The 18,508-nt window shown below is 44.5% G+C and overlaps 1 protein-coding gene across 4 annotated transcripts in view; it reads left to right on the top strand.

The window, feature by feature from the left end:
* Nucleotides 1-18,508, top strand: part of KCNIP1 (potassium voltage-gated channel interacting protein 1) — a 454,549-nt gene that overhangs the window by 159,993 nt on the left and 276,048 nt on the right. Inside the window, exon 1 of one of the 4 annotated variants that reach the window (XM_074916125.1) lies at nt 66-490. The exons of the other annotated variants lie outside the window; for them this stretch is intronic. The gene's annotated coding sequence lies outside the window, so the exon portion shown is untranslated. Of the gene's footprint in view, nt 1-65; nt 491-18,508 lie in introns of those variants that run through there. 4 annotated transcript variants of the gene reach the window in all.

Here is an 18,508-nt window from a genome sequence, read left to right as displayed (position 1 = left end):
TGGTTGGAGCCATAAGGGAACGGGAGGAAGAATTAGCCTGTGTGTTTATGTGGCTGTGCTCCAGTAAATATTTTGATGCATCTGCTGCCAGCTCTGGTCTGAGGGAATCTACCTAGCATTTAAATTTTGATAGGGAGCTGTTTTGAATAATAACAGTGCAGCCGGCTGTGAGTCAGTGCATGTGTGTTGACTTAAAAAAAAAAAAAAACCCTCAAAGCTTAACGCTTGCTGAACGCTGAGCTGCAGTGCTTTGCTTTTTCCCTCCTCCTTTCTTCTTTTCTTTCTTCTCTTGGCTTCCTCTGTTTTGTTTTGTTCTTGGGGGCATTTCACATAGATTTTGTTCACTGGTGGTGGGGGGTTGGGGTGAGAAGAATAAAAAAAATCCTGCCAAAAAAAATCCTCCCCAAAAACTCACAAGTAGCTTTTGCAATGGGTGCTGTAATGGGTACGTTCTCTTCTCTACAAACGAAACAAAGAAGACCATCAAAAGGTAAGACCTCTTGTTTTGCTTTTCCTGTCCTTTCTGTATATTTGCTAGGAGAGAAATTTTATATTAGGAAGGGAGGAGAAAATGAACATGTGCCACTTACAAGTAACCCAACAATGTTTATGTGAGGTGTAATTTGCAGAGGAGAGTGGGATGTGAGGTGGTGGAGGAAACGTGTGGGCATGAGGAAATTGCTGTGGAGGGGCTTGGGGGGTGAAAAGCATCTGAAATATTGTAATCCTTCATACAGGCATGTACGAGGGGGAGAAACTCAGTGGCTCCATATGCAGAGCACTTGCAGAAGAGACCTGTTTATTTCCAAATCCCATGCTTTATAAACCCTTTGAGAGGGGAATAAAATGTAGATACATAGCAAATTCTTCGCAATACCTTGTGGTTTCTTTCTCAGAAAGTATTGTTAGAGTCAGTGTTGCATATTCAGTAATCCAACACCAAGTGTGCAGTACTAATGATGTGTGTTTTATAAAGATTATCAAGGGAAGAAAAAAATCAGGATGTTTTCATTGAGGAGGAGAAGCTCGTGAAAATGAGAAAGTAAGCAGCAATTCCAGAGATTTCAATTCTTAAATCCATAAATATTGACTGTGAAATGCTGATTTTTCAGGAGAATCTGGTTTGTGTAGTGTTTCCTTGAGCTTTGCTCAGTTTCCTTCAGGGTTAATTCAAAAATTCCAGGGTGCTGCTGAGCAGAAAGTTGAAAGCACTGTAAGGGGTGCATCCATACCATACAGATTCGAGCATTATTTAGAAAACAAAAAGAAAGACTCTGTAACTTCAGCAAGTCTTTCTGCTCTTTGGAAATACTCCTTGTCAGAACCTCTGCATTTAAAAGTCTCTCAGTATTTCTAGGATAGGTCTCTGTTTCCACTGGATCTGTTGCTCAGTTCATACATATACTTTTGAATTGCAAGTTGGTATGGATTTTCTAGCAAATTTAAATTAAAAATGTTCTTAGGAAATATTGAACATCAAGTAATCACTCTAAAGAGAAATAGGGAAGGGATCTGCAGGGGATTGATTGTGGCAGGTTTGTGAGCAAGTGTAAAATTCTGTGTTCTGGTACAAGACAGGTAGGGTAGAATGAAATACTACATTAGAATATGTACCTGGTTTACAGTTCACCTTTCTGTGTTATAATGCAACAATAATTGCACAACTGTCTGGGATGCGTATGATATTATTTATCACACAAGCATTACTGTGTAACTGTCTAAGCACTGAGTAACACCTGAAGCTGAGTGTGTCATGTTGAGGCACTGAAGTATGCAAGAGCTGAACACGGTGCATGGTGGCTGCTCTCACACCGAAGGGTGTCTTATCTACCTGCCAGAAACCTGGGAGCTAGATCTGTTTTCTGTTACATGTAGATAATTTTCAGCTGAACAGTATCTGTTCTCTACTACTTTGTTGTCTTGCAATTGGTTCACCTCTCTTGTGGATGGAAGAAATTCTTTTTGTTGGAGTTCATGAGCAGTAAAGGTCCAACATCTGGTCACACATTTGAACATTTACAGTGGGATTCAATCTTGCTGCTGCCTGCTGGCAGTGGTGGTTCAGCTATATTTATCAAAACTTTGGTTCCAGAGTTATCTCCTCTTGGCTCTGATGCATTATCCATTTGGTGTTGTTGGTTAGTAGGGCACCCAGTTGGAGAGAGAAAACTGAAAGAAATTCCTTTGATTTTCTTGGCTATTTCAAAGCCGGGACAGAATTTCACACCTTTTAGTCAGTAGTTACCTGTCAGGAAAGAGAATTACAGAAAACAGTGCTGTTTTCAGCTGACTTCAGCCAGTTGCAGATGTTCCTAGAGGAACCAATGCCCAGAGGATCCCCCAGATCTCCAAACAGAAGTGGCAGAGGCATATTTGCTGCACGTGCATCTGAGCTGCTTGGTGTGTTTTACACTGACTGAGAGCACTTCACCTTGTCAGCAATGAAACACTAATAAGTGCTGCCCTGGAATACGATCTGAAATTGTTCTTTGCCTGTGAGCTAAATAGTAGAAGTCAATCACTGATAAATGCTGGATTCCTTAGTGTTGATCACCTGTTCCCTGAGCATCTCCTCCAGCCCCTGACCATGCTGGTGGCCTCTGCTGGACCATGCTCTAGTGTATCCATGTCTGTCTTGTGCTGGAGAGCCCAGAACTGGCCCCGACACTCTGGATGTGCTCACGCAAGCGCTGAGCAGAGGGGAAGGATCGCTCGCCCAGTGCTGGCTGCAGGGCTGTGGGGCTTGCCTTCTCTGCCAGAGGGCTCCTTGCTAACGGTGCCTGGTGTAACTCTACATTTGATATCACTGTGTCTATCTTTTATTGAGTAAAGCGTTTCTTTTATATTAGCTTATCATCTATTATTTATTATATTTATCTGTATGTTTATTTGAATATTTCAGGATATATGTAGGAGTTAAACATTGCTGCTAAAACAAGGGTTTGAAGAAATACTTATAACAGGGCTAGATCCACACCTCTGCAAATACACTGACGCCTTGTTAAATACGTGCTCTTCCAAGTAGTTTGGAAGAAAATTTTTAGAGCCTTTTCTAGCGAAGAAGCTCACGCATGTATCTGAAGCTATGTGTCTTTTGTGTAATAAACTAAAAGCAAAAACCATGCATGTGTATTGTTTTAAGAATGGGTAAAATGAACAGGTCACATCTAAAGTGAGGACTTCCCAGAGATTAGTTAATATCAGTAATATCAATAAATATGCACTCGGTGGATCCTGGCAGAATGGGCTCAGGTGGTCTGTGCTGAATCCTGGCAGCTTCAGTGCAGGGCACGGCCCCCCTTGTGCTGCTCCCCCTCGCACCCTGCTGGTGGCTGGGTCCAGGGTTCTGGCAGTGGCTGGTTCTGTCGAGCGGCAATACTGGAGGATATATTGTAGCACTGTTCAAGAGTACAAGATTTAATTCCTTGTTTTAATGAAAATGGGGAGCCTGAATCAATAAAGGCAAGAGTAGCACAAAAATTGCCTGGAAGATGAGAGCAGTGGTCCATCAAGTGCAAGACCTTGTCTCTGGGAGTGGACGTGTTGTGGGGTTATAGAGGAGGAGATCATTCGTTTGACTTGAGTGTGAAAACTTAATCAAATATAATTGGGCATTTTGTCTAGGCAGGTTACGAGCCATGTGTCCTGTCCTGAAGGATAACGATTTCTACTTGTTAGATTTGCAATTCTATCAGTAAAGCTGAAGAATCGTTCCCTGTTTGCTGGAGTGTCCCTGGATAGTCCATGAGATTTGTGGTGTTTGCTTCAATAGTAGCTCAGGGCAGTTCCACAGATTATTTGTATATTTCATTTGAAATTATTTCCTCTGATCTCCTCAATTGGTGGCTTTTTAAGTTCATTCACTGTTGGGATTCTTCTTGTCTGCCTCTTCCAGCATTCTGAGTTGGCCCAGACCTCTTTCTCCCTCATTTGCTTCACTTCTGTCTCAGACCAGCAAGGCTGCGTAGCATTCCTGGGGTCCTGGTGGAGCCTGGCTGAGGTCCTGGGGGACAAGCTGCCCGTGAGCCAGCAATGTGTCCCTGCAGCAAAGGCAGCCAGCAGCCTCCTGGCCTGCATGAGGCAGAGTGTCTCCAGCAGGTCGAGGGAGGTGGTGTTTCTCCTCTGCCCAGCACTGGTGAGACATGCACAGTGCCATGGCTGGTGCTGGGCTCCCCAGTACAGGACAGATGGGGACTTACTGGACTGGATGTACTGAGGGACCATGGGGAATATTAAGTGATTGGAGCCATGACACATGGGGAGAAGCTGAGAGAGCTGGGACTGTCCAGCCTGCAGTACAGGAGGCTCAGGGGGATCTTATCAGAGTGTATAAATACTTGATGGGGCAGAGTAGAGGTGATGGAGCCAGGCTCTTCTCAGTGGTGACCAGTGGCAGGACAAGAGGCAATGGGTACAAACTGAAATACAAGAAATCCCCCTTAAATATGAGAAAAAAAATTTACTGTGAGAGTGACTGAACACTGGAACAGGCTGCCCAGAGGGACTGTGGGGGCTCCATCCTTGGAAATACTCAAAACCCAACTGGACACAGTCCTGAGGAGGGGATTGAATGAGGCAATCTTCTGAGGTCCCTTCCAACCTCATCCACCCTCTGGCTCTGGAATTACTGTCACTTCAAAAACCCTAAAGACATAAGGGCTTGGGAGTCCTGGGTACAGGAAGAAACACTGAGAGCTCAGTATGGACCAGACGCCTACAAAGCTGTGAGGAGTGCTTGGTCCTCTCTTAGTATGTTAGCAGTTAGTGCTTAGATACAAGATTTAGATGGACTTGAGAATTTCAAGTTGCTTGTATATCCTCCAGCAAACATAGGCAATAAACTGATGAGTTATGGAAAAAAATCCCCAAACCACAACAACACTAAAAGGCAGAGGGCCAGCATCACAGATAATGCACAAAGAAATGCATCTCTGGTTTCAACTAGCTGCAGAAATAGAGATTTTTCATGTATTTTGTCTACAGCCAATCATGACCAAATTTGTGACTAGAATCGGCCATTTCCATATTTTTCATGGAAATGTTTGGATTAGTAGATTGCTAAAGTAGGGAGAATTTCTTGTTTTGACTGCTTTCTGTACCTCCATGGCAGTGTGCAGTGGGGATAGTTACACTGCCATTTGTGGGCAAATTCAATTACAATAGAAAAGGAAAATTGAGGAATAAGGAATTAGCTATGTTTGTGATTTCTTTTCTCTACACACAGTGTGCTTTAGTGAAAGTGAAATATAACTCAAGTATTTCTCAATACCTGAACCTTGTTGGCCTTAGAGCTACAGGCCCCAGCTCTTACCCGGACTGCACCAGCAGAAAGCAGCACCACTTTCAGTTGGGTATCTGAGTCTGTTGAATGTGAGTAACCATATTTTGATCCAAGACCACCCAAACCTAAGTTAAAAAGTTTTTTAATTTTGCAAGAGCTAACAGAAGGCATTCACATTGCTTAAAGTGACAGTTATGCCACTTTTATAGTGACCAACTTGTAGACCTTGTTTTGAGGGAAAGTTTGCTTTGAAGAATGGGGATGATAGATTTGGGCAGGGGAGCTGCCCAGGTATTTATATTGCCCAGTACCTACCATTACAAAATAAGTTTTAGTAAACTGGTTACAGCTTTATTCTCAACAGGCCTTTGAAATTCATCTGGGAGGAGGGACAGACTTGCTTTATCCCTCAAAAATCTGTTCAGGTTTGGCAGAAAGAAGAGCTCTGAACGTTGCCCTTCTCTTGCTTCTGCTCCCCAGAGAAACTTGACAGCCTGCCACTGTTGTGAGCAAATGTGTGTCCCCTAAAGACCTGTGTCCTGGGTATTTTATTATTAGAGAGAAGATCTCAGTTCCCCACCCATTTTCCTTCTAGGACAAGGAGAGCATCTTTTCCCCTGGTCAAAGATCTGAACCTGCAGGTGTTTGAGTGAATGAAAGAAATAGCTAATTTGGTTTGATTGGCTCTGTGCCCAAGAGCCAGTACACGGCACTGACATCTCATTTTCTCTCCCTAGTCTTTTCTTATCGTCATCTGATACAGTCTGGCAGGTCAGGTACGTGGTTGGCTGCCTGCACTGAAAACTGAGGGTTTGGCGGGCAGTTTTTTGTAGGGAATTGTCTTTGTAACGTGTGTACAGAACAGCACTCGGCAACAAAACTGTTTGATGTAAGCACTCAATCAGATGTAATTTGGAAAAATTGTGATGACCAATGAGTGTTTGTCAGAATATGCCACTTTGTGTGAAATGCTTTGGTTTCTCCAAAGTGCAGAGAGGTGCATGGGAGGCTGCTCATCGTCTCCCAGCCCAACATCCCAGCCACATGCCTGGGATGTGCCTCTGATGGTTGGCACAGAGGTGTGGGAGCTGTTGGCACCCTTCTGTCCTGTGTCCTCTGTGCCAGAGCTCACGCAGGTGTGAGGTTTGTGTAGAGGTGGGTGGCCTTACAGACTTGTGACTACTTCCATTCCCCACTCCCCCATCTTTCTGCCAAAATTTCTTTAGCTCCTATGCAGTCACTAGCTCTAAATTTCTTCCCTTGCCTCCTGCTTTGTTTCCTGCTTGCTTGCCTATATATACAACTCCTGGCAGCAAGGCAGAGCGATCTCAATAGCTGGTCTTAAGAGTGGATAGCGCTGACTAAATTAAAATAAGCTATGTATGTCCCTGATTGCTTCCCACAGGCACAGTGCCTGCCTGAAATGCTGTAGTCAGACCCAGCTTGGAGGTTTGGAATAAAGAAAAATGGATGGAGGAAAGTACATTATATAGTGTGTTATATGTTACATTGCATTAGCATATCTGTATGCTTATTTCCTGCCCTTGGGTACGGACGCTGTGTGCCACTCAGTGTGCGCACATCCACGCAGAGCCATGAAATCCCACCACAAAAAAGGCTTTTCATGCCAGTAGGCTGCAGTGCTTTGAAGTTTCTTTTTGTTCCATGATAATCCAAAAGGGTAAAACAGAATTTTTTTTTCAACTTTTAACTTCCAGCCTTAGTAATCTTCCAGCCTTTATCATCATCGTTTCTTCCAGTGTGAATTACTGTGTATTTCATGCTTGGAATGGGCACTAGGAAGCACTTGGATTTTTGCAACTGAAAATATTTAACATTGTAGATGTGAAAAACTTGGAACTTAATACTTAGTAGACGTTTTGGCAATTCCTAGCTTTACAGTGGTTAACATGTTTGGAGGTAACGTGGACAGTGGATGGAGGCACCCTCAGCAAGTTCACTGATGACACGGAGCTCTGTGGTGGGGTCGACACACTGGAGGGCAGGGATGTGTCATTCAGAGGGACCTGGACAGGCGGGACATGCAAACCTTATGAAGTTCAGCAAGGCCAAGTGCAGGGTCCTGCCCATGGGTCAGGGCAATCCCAAGCACAAATCCAGGCTGGGCGAGGAGTGGATTGAGAGCAGCCCCAAGGAGAAGGACTTGGGGGTCGTAGTGGGTGGAAAACTGACTGTGAGCCAGCAACGTGCACTCACAGCCCAGAAAGCCAACGGTGTGCTGGGCTGCATCCAGAGCAGTGTGGGCAGCAGGGCGAGGGAGGGGATTCTCCCCCTCAGCTCCCCTCTTGTGAGACCCCCCTGCAGTGCTGTGTCCAGCTCTGGGGACACCAACAGCAGAAGCACACGGACCTGCTCGAGCGGGGCCAGAGGAGGCCACGAGGATGCTCAGGGGCTGGAGCACCCCCTGTGAGGACAGGCTGAGAGAGTTGGGGGGTTCAGCTGGAGAAGAGAAGGCTCCGGGGAGACCTTAGAGCGGCCTCCCAGTACTGAAAGGGCTACAGGAAAGGGGGGAGGGATCAGGGATGTGGGGACAGGATGAGGGGTAACGGTTTTAAACTGAAAGAGGGCAGATTTAGATTAGAGAGAAGGAAGAAATTCTTCCCTGTGAGGGGGGTGAGGCCCTGGCAGAGGTTGCCCAGAGAAGCTGTGGCTGCCCCCTCCCTGGCAGGGTTCAAGGCCAGGTTGGACGGGGCTGTGAGCAACCTGGGCTGGTGGAAGGTGTCCCTGCCCATGGCAGGGGGGTGGAACTAGGTGATCTTTAAGGTTCCTGCCAACCCAAACCATTCTGTGAATGTCAACAAATATGTAAACAGGAGTGGATTGGAGTTGTACAAATTTTCAGAAGAAAAACTTATCTATAGAAAAGCAGTCCAAGGTCAACCAGAGCAAATTATAAACTCATGCTGATTTTGGTCAGATGCAAGGGGAAAAATAAAAATGTTTTATTTCTACACTTATAAGCCTACAGTCAAAATATGTATTTAAGCTTTATTAAAAACTGAAGATTTACAAGTTTTTAAAAAATGAAGCAATTTTTTTTTTTTTTCTGAAAAGTTTCATTAATCAAAATTGATATTAATTGCAGTTATTCACCAGAAATTTCCAAACACTTTTTTGGCTTGTAATTTTATTGTAGCTTAAGATGAAAATAGAGAAGTGTAACTAGTAAAGGAGTTCCTCCACTGCGGTGGGGGACAGACCTGAGTATTTATGTCAAGTGCTGTTTGTCTAATTCAGAATCATTACCCGAAGAATGTAATGGCACAGTGGTGCAGAAAATTTTGGTATCTGCTCAGGGCCTCTGAGTAATATTACTATCAATTACACCATGACTCTTTGCAAGGTAAGAAACTTTGAATTTCCCTCAGAGGTGTTTCCCAGAAGGTGCAGGATGCTCTAGGCACCCCATATCCTTCCCTGGAGCTACCAAAAAGCATGGCAGGGGTCTTATCCAAGTGGGAAATGCAGGTTAGAGCTATATAGTACCACAGCAGCGTTTCTAACCAAAATATACTTAGGGTTCCAAGCAAGATATTTAATTTTTCTCCTTTTATTCATTCTGAGATGCCAGAGGGAAGGGGAATAGCTATTATTGTAAGATGGATTGTACTTAAGAGATAAAAAATGTTTAAAAGTGTAAACTGGCCACATTTTCAAAATAGGCTAGTCAGAAATGAAGGAAACTGTGCCCAGATATCTCCACTCTGTGTTTGTGGCCATCACAGTGTGGTGATGTCTTTGGTCTGGACTGAAAATGCTACAGATAGCGGTCAATTAATTTCTAACTGCATTCATGAAAATGGGGATGTAACTTGTGCCAGCACTGCTCGGCATAGAGAGGGTATGGTGGGGCTAGTCTGAAGAGTTTAAACAACCCACAGCAGAAATGAGGTGAAGTTCCCGGGGAGGAAGCGTGGCTGGCGGGGAGGGAGGGAAGGTCTGTGTGCCTGCGGACAGACCAGGACAGCAGAGCTGCGCGAGAGGCTGAGGGAGGCAACCCAGGCAGGAGGGGAGCTGGCCTGGCCGGACCGTGGGGCAGGAAAGTTTTAAGGGAGACATGAACTGGGTAATAGAGCTGTCCTTTCCTGGCAGAGCTCTGCTGCATTTGTTTGACTTTCTTCAATCCAAACATTACTTTCTTGATATATTCAACAACCGCAGCTCTTCACACACAACAGTGTTGGCTTTTCTCTTGCTCCATGAAGACCCTCCTCCCCTCAAACTTGTTCTGTGGGTGGATAGTTGGGAAGTTCCCAGAATTTCTATAGATGGCCACAGCTACAGTCTTCAAAAGCGATGGGTAGGCACAGGACATTTTATGTTGTGGCTGAGAATAGCTAATGGAGAACACGGTTGTGAGGATGCATGTTGTGCTACTGGAGGCAGGTTTCTAGGAAACCTGAGAGACGTCTGCATCATTCTGCTGAAGGGTCCTTACTGAAAAGGGAGAGTGTCACCTCGGAGGGGGGGAGGCAAATTATGACGTGCCAGAGATCAGTGCTGAACGTCAGGGGCTTTTAGTACTATGACAAAATAAATGTTTCCACCTGTCAAATTTATATGCAGAAAAATATGGATGAAACAAGCTATGTTCACAAGACTTAGCCAGTTAGAGCATGCTTTCAGAAGCAGACCTTGAATGTTTTGACAACAATTCTAACTTTGCCTGCCTGTGGCTTGCAGATGAACTCCCAGGTACGTTTTCCCGGGCTGCTGTTGCTTTCTTCTAGTGAGCAACGCTACACATCATCCCCATAGATTTTTTGATTATTAGCTGAAACCTCAGGCAAGGCCCCTGATTTAGCACATCAGACTGCATGAGCTGAGCCTTGCTCTCTGCAGGGTACTCGCACAGCCCTGGGAAGGATGTCGGCCTTAGCTCCCCGGCTGCAAAATGTCGGGAGCCAGCACAGCATCTGTGGGGAAGGACAGTTTCCCTTAGGGGGGCTGTTTTATCCTGTGCAGGTGAACCCCATGATGCAGCGGGGAGCACCGGCACCCCTTTGCACTCTTAATCCTCACATGAGGTTCAAGGAGCTTGCGTGTTGCTATCTGAACTGGGAGCAGTGCATGAAAAGAAAAAATGGGAAGTAGGAAACTTTTGTGTCGGTGCAGAGAGGATTGTTGTCTGCTAATCCTAATAAGCCAGTGTAATTGAATTGGCACACTAGTTTACATGCTTCGCTGGGAGAGTCAGACATGACCCCAAACTGCGATACTAGTGCTCCAGGAATTGAAAACATGTCCTTGTGTGAATCTGAATCCCTGTAACATGGTGTTTGTTTTTATCTAATACTTTAACCTGTGAGGTGACAGAAGGTCTAGTTTGCAGTCCTGTGCATACAGAATTAGCCAGGCTGCAGGCAACCAGACAAAGAGCTGCATTAGGGCATGAGGGAAATCCTGCCTGGGTGGGCTATTTGTACGTACTAAACAGTGGGCAAAGGCAAGTGTGTGCAGTTCTGCAAAGGAAATTTGGTCCCACAAGGTCCATTCTTCTTTGTGCAGGCAGCAACCAGACCTGCACTCAGAGCAGGTTTGGTGCTGGGACAGAAAGCTAACGAGAGACTGATCTTTCAGGAAAGTGCCTTTCATTTCCAGGGCTTAAAGGCATCAAAAGGGGCTATTTACAGTAGCAATTTGGCATCCTCTACTTGGCAGGAGTCGAGGACATTACAGCTGAGCTACTGCTCTATCATTTCTAATCACCTCTTCGATGGAGCACTGGGCTGCACGTGGCTCACCACAGCCCTCCGGGAAAGCACACTGTCAAACAAAGGGAATTTTCTGATCAGGCATTTTCTGGGCAGTGCCATCAGCTATAGCGCTGTACATGGCTATATTTGCATTTTTTTATCTGATGCTGCCTTTTCTCTTTCCTCCGTCCTGACTATTGATGGAGGTAAAGTACGTGCAGTTCAAAAGTTCATGCAGTGCAGGAAATCAGAGCGCTGTGTGCTCCGAGGAAGAGCACTGGTTGCTGCTGCTGTTAGGCAACGCACAAGAGCGAACACAGCAATGTGCCATTTTGAATGTCATCCACAGCCTAACTCAGTTCTAAGTGAATGGTGTGCAAGTCAAATCTGGGCTGTATCTGTTGGAACAAATGAAGTCACATGCTGTGTTACTACTGGTTTGTAAAACCTACAAAGCAAATTAGTTGTTAGACTAAAAGTTTGGTCCAAACCTGAAACTTTCCTTTACCCTGCAGAGTTTGTCAGATGTTTTGGAAACTTTGACGCTTTGACTTGGAATTAATTTTGTCACGTCTCTGCATTGTTTGTTTTTAGCAAAACTGCGTCCCTTTAGAGTTGTTGCCTAGAAATTATTGATAGTGGGGAATTAGCTGGTAAATGTTCTTAACCTCGACCCAGATGAAAACCAGTCAGACAGAAGCTACTAGGTGTGAAGTTAGCAACCCAACCCCGTGATCTCACACTGACTCTGACATCTCGGGCTCTGATCACTCAGGAAACACAACACTTCCCCCTTCTGCCTCGGCTGCTTCCCCTTCACCCCGCTGTGCTGCTGCTTCCACCTCGCTTTGCGCTGGGGCTCCAGCAGTGCCGCAGCCGAGGCCAAGCTCCCGGCCCTGGCAGAGCCGGGACGCACAGGTGCAGCTTTGCTTCTAGTATTGCATCTGGCGTTTCTGCGGGACATGCTCCCGCTTGGAGACCAGTGCCCTAAAATACTTGGTATAGTTTATGGTCAGGCCTGGTATTTTCAGATAATATGCCTGAATTGTGCATGTAAAAAACAGCTAAACAAATATGAGCAAATACTAGAGGCATGTGCGTATCTGGGTATGTTTGCCACCAGCAAGAACTTTTCAAACGCTGCTGAATTCTTGAAAGGACAAAAAGTGAGGCGCAAGGCTTTGATCATCTCCCTGTGTTTCTGTGGAGAGGTGCTTCCCTGCAGAAGCCCTCACAAATCATGCTCATTTACTTAATGGGTGTGTTTCTGTCCTGTTAGCCATGAATGTAAAGCAATCTGTTTAAAGAGCTTCATTTCCTTATAAATTAAACTCCTTGGGCAGGATGAGCTGGGAACAGTGCTGCACATCTGATCCTGTCTGTGATTTCCTTGGGACCTGGTGCAAGGCGCTGGGTCTGTGTTTCCACAGCACTTCTGCTCTGAATTTGCTGGTCTGTGGTCCGGGAATGTGATGCTGCTAAGCCACAGAGCATCGGCGCCCTTGGTCATCCTCACCAGCTTGCTGTCCTTTTTTGTGCAGTGACTGTTAAGCTGTAGAGTTTTGCCTAAGTTAATTGCTTGTCACTTGCCTGCTTGCTGTGATTTAGTTTTATTGTATTTTGTTAAGCACTATGAGGTAGCTCCCAACCGTGTGAGATTTAGGAGAGTGGGAGGTCAGAGCTAAGGCATCGTTATTCATGTTGTGAGTGCTGTTTTCCAGTGTCAGAGAGCACAGAGACCACCCCGCTGAGTACCACGCGAGATTTGCTGTGGACGGGGCATTTGGCTCGGGAGCTTGCTGCGGCTGTTGCTAGTGGCAAAGGGCAAGGATGACATTAAGCAGGTAGTCTGACGTGGCATTCGCCTGTAGAAGCTTTTTCTCTGGGGAGCAACTCTCCTGGTTTCAGTCAACTAATAGTTACTGGTGTTATGTAGCAGTAGTAGGATGGATGGAATAACAAAGGTCACTTTTGAAGACCATGTCCCAGAGTCACTGGCTTCTGTAGTGTCTCCACCTGCTTTGCTTTCTGTAAGCAACTGGTAGATTTGGCGTTGCTGGTAGTTTCAGAAATGTGCTTTGAGAGGCAGACAGTGCTGTGGACAGGCAGCATGATGCTGAGATACCTATGGGCATAGGTCTCTTCCCAACATGGGCAGGGAAATGTTTGTTCCCCATCCCATGATAGGAGTTATGACCCTTTCCAGCAGTTCAGGAGAGTTCATTTCTTCTGCACCTCTTGGGTTTAGGAACTCTTCTACTGGATATGTGGACAGAAGAGAAACAAACCAGTTTTATCCTTGCAACTGAAGGAGCTCAGGACGTGATGATTCTTGTAATACTGGCGGATTAAACAACATTGCAGTGCAACAGATTGGTCATCTCCCATCGCTACCTGTCAGGTGTGGTAAGGACCTGTGCTGCTCTTTGCCAGATCTGGAGGGACGAGTGAGACATCATGAAGGGTGGGTGAGAGAGGCTCCCACAGCACACTGAATAGCTGGAGATGGTGCCTCTTGCACAGGAGAAGGGATTTCTTGCAGTGATATTTTGAGATCAGAAATAGTTGTGGACAGTGGATGTAGGACACCACCAAGAATGTCTGTGCTCATCACTAAGTGGGAATATTTGAGTGTTGTTCTTTGCCTGGTGCAGGAATGGACAGAGAAAGCTGGGAATCCACAGAGCCAGGCTGGGCCACTTGTGCATGGAAATCAGCATTGCCTTCCTGAGATCTCTCTCTGTCGTTTACCAAAAAATACCATAGAGCGAACAGGACTTAGCAGTAACTGCTTGAATCCGTGTTTTAAATTCTCTCTGCATTTTGAAATGGGTTCTTATTCCAATTCAAGGCGATGTACCCTTAGCCAAGTTGAAGTTACTTCAAGCTAAGTGACAGGGTGAAATAATGTACATTTTCTATTTTTGTCCTTTTTCTTTGATTTTCTGAGTCTAATCTTTCTTCAGTAAATAGCATTTTGGATTTTAACCTGTTTGCTGCTGTGAAAGGTGGTGTGAAGGAACCTGCAGCAGGGGTAGAGCAGCTCAGGCAGAGAGATTCAGGTATTAGTATCTGTGCTGGAAAAGAGAGCAGAGTACAACTTAAATTCTAACAAAGTTAATATAAAGATGGTTTCTAGGTCTGGTTCCCAGAGAACAATGCATTTGTTAACCAAGTATTTCTTGTAAGAAATTTCTTGTAAGAAAGCCTCAAATTGATTTGCATTTCATGGTCCACATAAATGTGGAGATGCTGCCAAAATTGTCTCTTCCCCTCCTCTGTTTTCATTGTAGGCATTCCAGAAAATGGAGCGAAACGTTTTTCCATGCTGTTTCGTTCTTCATTTCATCCATATGCATTTCTGGGACACATGCTCCTGGAGCATGCAGCTGAGTGCACATGCCTGGAGTCTCTGCAGGCTTGTGTAGCTTTGAAGCAGAGAACCTAAAACACAAGTAAGATATTTGTGGATATTAAAAGAATTTAGAGGAACAACAGTAGAGATTTTAAATTCCTGTAAATAAGTTCACTCTAAAAACCAGAGATGGGTTTTCACCTGGCTTCTGCTTCCATATTAGAGATGTTTATTGGACTGCAATGGGAAAGGAGATATTTACAGAATGAAATTGCTCATAAATGTGAGGAAAATCCCTTGTGTTACTGTTTTGTGTTGTTGTTCACTGTAATGCAGTTTGCTGTTGACATCACATTGCAAAATAGATTTATCGGCGAACAGTCTTGGGTGCTAAACCTGCTGACACATGACAGCGTAGGTAGGGGAACACTGTAAATAAGTTGGATAGCTTTATTTTTGCAGCACTTTTGTCACCCTTAACACCTTCATAAAATAGACATGCAGATTTGTAAAATCCAGCCCCCAAAATCTCTTTGCTTCCCAGCTGGAACATATGCAGAATTCTCAGTTTGAACATCTAAAGCTGGCACATGTCTTGTTTTCTCTGAGCCTCAACTTTTAAACTTCAGCAAGTATAGGAAAAATATTTATCTACCTTTTATAGCATCCTCTGAGTCTAGGAGAAAAGTTTGAAGGCATGAACTAATTGTCCAGGTACTTATCAAGTCTTGTTGAGCTTGATTCAGCATGGAAAGTTTGGGGCTGGCTTCGCCACCGATGCAGCTCTCTTCAGTGAGTCCCTTCCCATTTATTCTGAGTTGCACACTTTGGTACTGCAGGTGAGCAGAGAGAAGATTAACATACAGGTTAATTTACAGGCTCTTGTTCCCCTTGGTGGCAATAACCTACTTAAAGGAGTGGAATCAAAGTCTCAGTCTGCAGCTTCCTTCAGGTCTTTGTGGAGGACTGGGAAGAGATTTTTCTCTTGCCACTTCCCTGGGAGTGGGCCTGCGGTGCTGTGGGTGGCTGCGGTCCCTGCCCGTGCTGGCTGTCCTCCTGCTGCTCCCTCCCGGTGCCCCAGCTGCTCAGCACTCACCAAGGGCTCTCCTGGGCTCCAGGCACCTGCTCTGAAAAGCCGCGTCCCATTCCCCGTTGGTCGGCCTGAATTGCCGTATACCATCACTGTCGCTTATGGATGTGTAGGAAACACAGGGCCCTTATTTAGCAGCCAGCTTAGAAACATAATTACATTTCAAGCAATGGGAACTTCTCTTGGTCAAGGAGAGCGAGTGACCCCCCACACATCTGATTTTTCAGGGATGTAGCAACAGCAGTAGTTGGAAAGCAAGGAAGAGGCTTGCATAACAACAAATGGTGTGATCCTTGTTCTCCGAGTAGAAATGTATTTTGTTTAAGAACTTTCCCTCTAGCAGCCTCCACAAGTTCCTTTAAAGCCAAATAGGACATGTCCTTCTGTGCAACGGTGGCAGGCAGAAGTAGGACAGGGTTTTGTCCTTTTGAACTATTAATACAGATGACAAAAATGTACCAGAAGATACAGAAACTTTTAAAATATGTTGAAACTTTGGGGATCATTTATTTTTTATTACAGCTAATACTGTATTTGGTGTAAAACACAAATCATGTTTTGATACTTTCCTTCCCTGGTGGAAAAGAGGGCAAAAAGAAGAATCCAAATTCACTCTCGATTAAAACCTCTTGAATCCCGTATATCTTTTTTTCCTTGAAAAGTACTGTTCAAAAAGACATTTTTCATTTCAAAGCCCAAAGAAAAAAGAAAGTGTGGCCAGCCCAACTGAGCACACACTGCTACTGTCTTCTGAGTTTTAGCAAGTGTGTGGGATGATAAATCGCCCAACATCAGCCTTGGCGCCTGTGCAGGGTTGAAGAGGAATACAGCCTCACTCTGATGTATCCATTTTCTCCCACATGAGGAAGAAATCATCATAGCAGCTATTTTAAAAGAGCTTCTGCATGTACAATGTCTATATGATTTACAGAATGATTTAAATATCTGTAGATACCAGCTCTCCAAGGAATTTTGTCTATTGTGACTCATATTATAAATTTATCTGTAATTGTCTTTCACTGAAGGATCCACAAAAGTTAAAATATTTTCAGTAATTAATTGTAAATATTAGCTCTATTGTTAGCAGCAACAGTTTGGATTGTTTTATTGTAGGAAAGTGGGAGGGAGCCACTGTTTTGGCAAGTGACAAGCAAATAGTATATCATTAAAAGCCAAGTGTTGGATTGGAGTCATTAAATCCAGTAGCAGTAGATATTCAGAGTCAAGTTCAGCGGTGAGTTTCTAGCTAGGGAAGGCAGCTGTGCTGGATGCATGCATGAAATGCGGATTGGTGTTTCTCAGAGAAAGCTTTAGACTGGACCACATGGATTCAGCAATACCCATGGAAACCGAAGGGCTTTGGTGCTGCTCACTTTCCCCAAGAGTCTGGCAAGTGTTTCTAGAGGGCAGGTTTTTCAGTGGATTTCCTGCCTTAGCCTGTAGAGGTTTAGCCATTGCCCAGGAAAACTGCATTGAGGAAAAAAGTCATCAAACCACCAAACAATGTGTTTTGAACATGTCCAGTCTCTAACCATCTTCTGCAAGAGGACACTGACAGGGCTCCTGTCCTGCCTCTTTGCACACACCCACATCTCCTCTTGCAGCTCCCAATCCTGCTCTTTTCTCATTTGCCCTCCGCAGGGTTTGTGCCGCTTCATTACCAGCTGTGCTCTTCCATCCTATTGTTGCAGGCTTTGGCAAAACTGCACTGCACTTTGCTATATGGGCAAACACACTGCGAGCCATTGGCTTTCCCCATGAGCAACATGTTAGAGAAGTGCAGGGATATCATACCTACAGCCATTTTGCTGTTTTCATGTACAGTTTGTGACAAATGCAGTCATCACTTACGCTTAACAAAAAAATTTGGTAAAAACTGTAGACTGCCTCCCTATAACCCAGTATTTCTAAATAGAAGTACATAGCAGTGCTGTGATCAGCATGCTATAGAGGAAGCATCCTGAATGACAGTATGTATAGACTCACATTTTCCCTTGTTGCTTGTCAGACTGCAGTGCATCCACAGTTTCACCTTAAGCAAAGCAGCTGCATTGCCTGAAGCTGTAAATACCATCCCTGCTCTTACTGGCCTTAGGATACTGGCATGAGGTCAGCTCCCCGGTACCACTGCAAGGTTGGTGAGGTTGTTGTGCATACAGTTCAGAAAGCTGTTTATGTGCTATTTAAACTACACCTATTTTTTGCAGAGAAAGATTATTGAATTAAGGTAATATTTATAAAATCAAAGGCAGGGGTTTTTGTTTAAAAAAACCCTATTCCCTTCAACCAAAGATGTTGCCTAACTGTAGTATAGCCTTTGTGGTGACAAATGTTTTTAATCTTTGTCCTAGTTTGTAGCTTTTTCTTTTTTTTTTATTTTAATCAAGCATGGCAAGAATAGAAGTGATTGATACAGAAAAAAATTTGCAGCTAACCAACCTCAGAAGCACACATCCTATCTCTGAGTATTCAACTTCCTCTTTTCATCCTTTGAAATAAGCAGATTAGATTTTGCCTGAACTCAAGCCATTAAGCCTTCGAAAGATGAAGGTTCACTTTATTAAGCCGTTTAAAAGAAGTCCAAGGTCTGGTCCCAACTCTTACGTTGTATCATGGGCTGTCCTCACTGGTTCACTACCTCCTGAGCTTCAGGGACAAGCTAAGAAAAGAATATAAGGGAATGACGGTTTTGCCCTTGGCAAAATGGCATTTTTTCACTCCCTCACTGCCATGCTCAGAGCTAACCTTCCTCAGGAAGCCGCTGTTAGGAGCCAGGACTGAAATGACTAAGAAGGTGGTCAAGAAGTTCCAGCCTGAGTTACAGCCCTGTGTATCTTCTGGGTAAATTGGCATGGTCTTAAATAACATAGTAAGAGGGTAGGACCAGAAAGAAGGGGTCATGAAAATTCATGGAGAAAGAACTGCATCTCTGTGAACAGGAGTGTACAAGATAACGTCAGGAGCCTGCACATTTTAGTTTTTAGGTACAGTGTTAATCTCTTTCCTAGGGCAGTCAAGATTGCCTCACCAGAGTTTATATGTGTTTATAAGGTTAAATACAGTAT

Source organism: Athene noctua, chromosome 12 (assembly GCF_965140245.1).
Source record: "Athene noctua chromosome 12, bAthNoc1.hap1.1, whole genome shotgun sequence".
NCBI lineage: Eukaryota > Metazoa > Chordata > Aves > Strigiformes > Strigidae > Athene > Athene noctua.
This window is presented reverse-complemented; position numbering and strand designations above follow the sequence as displayed.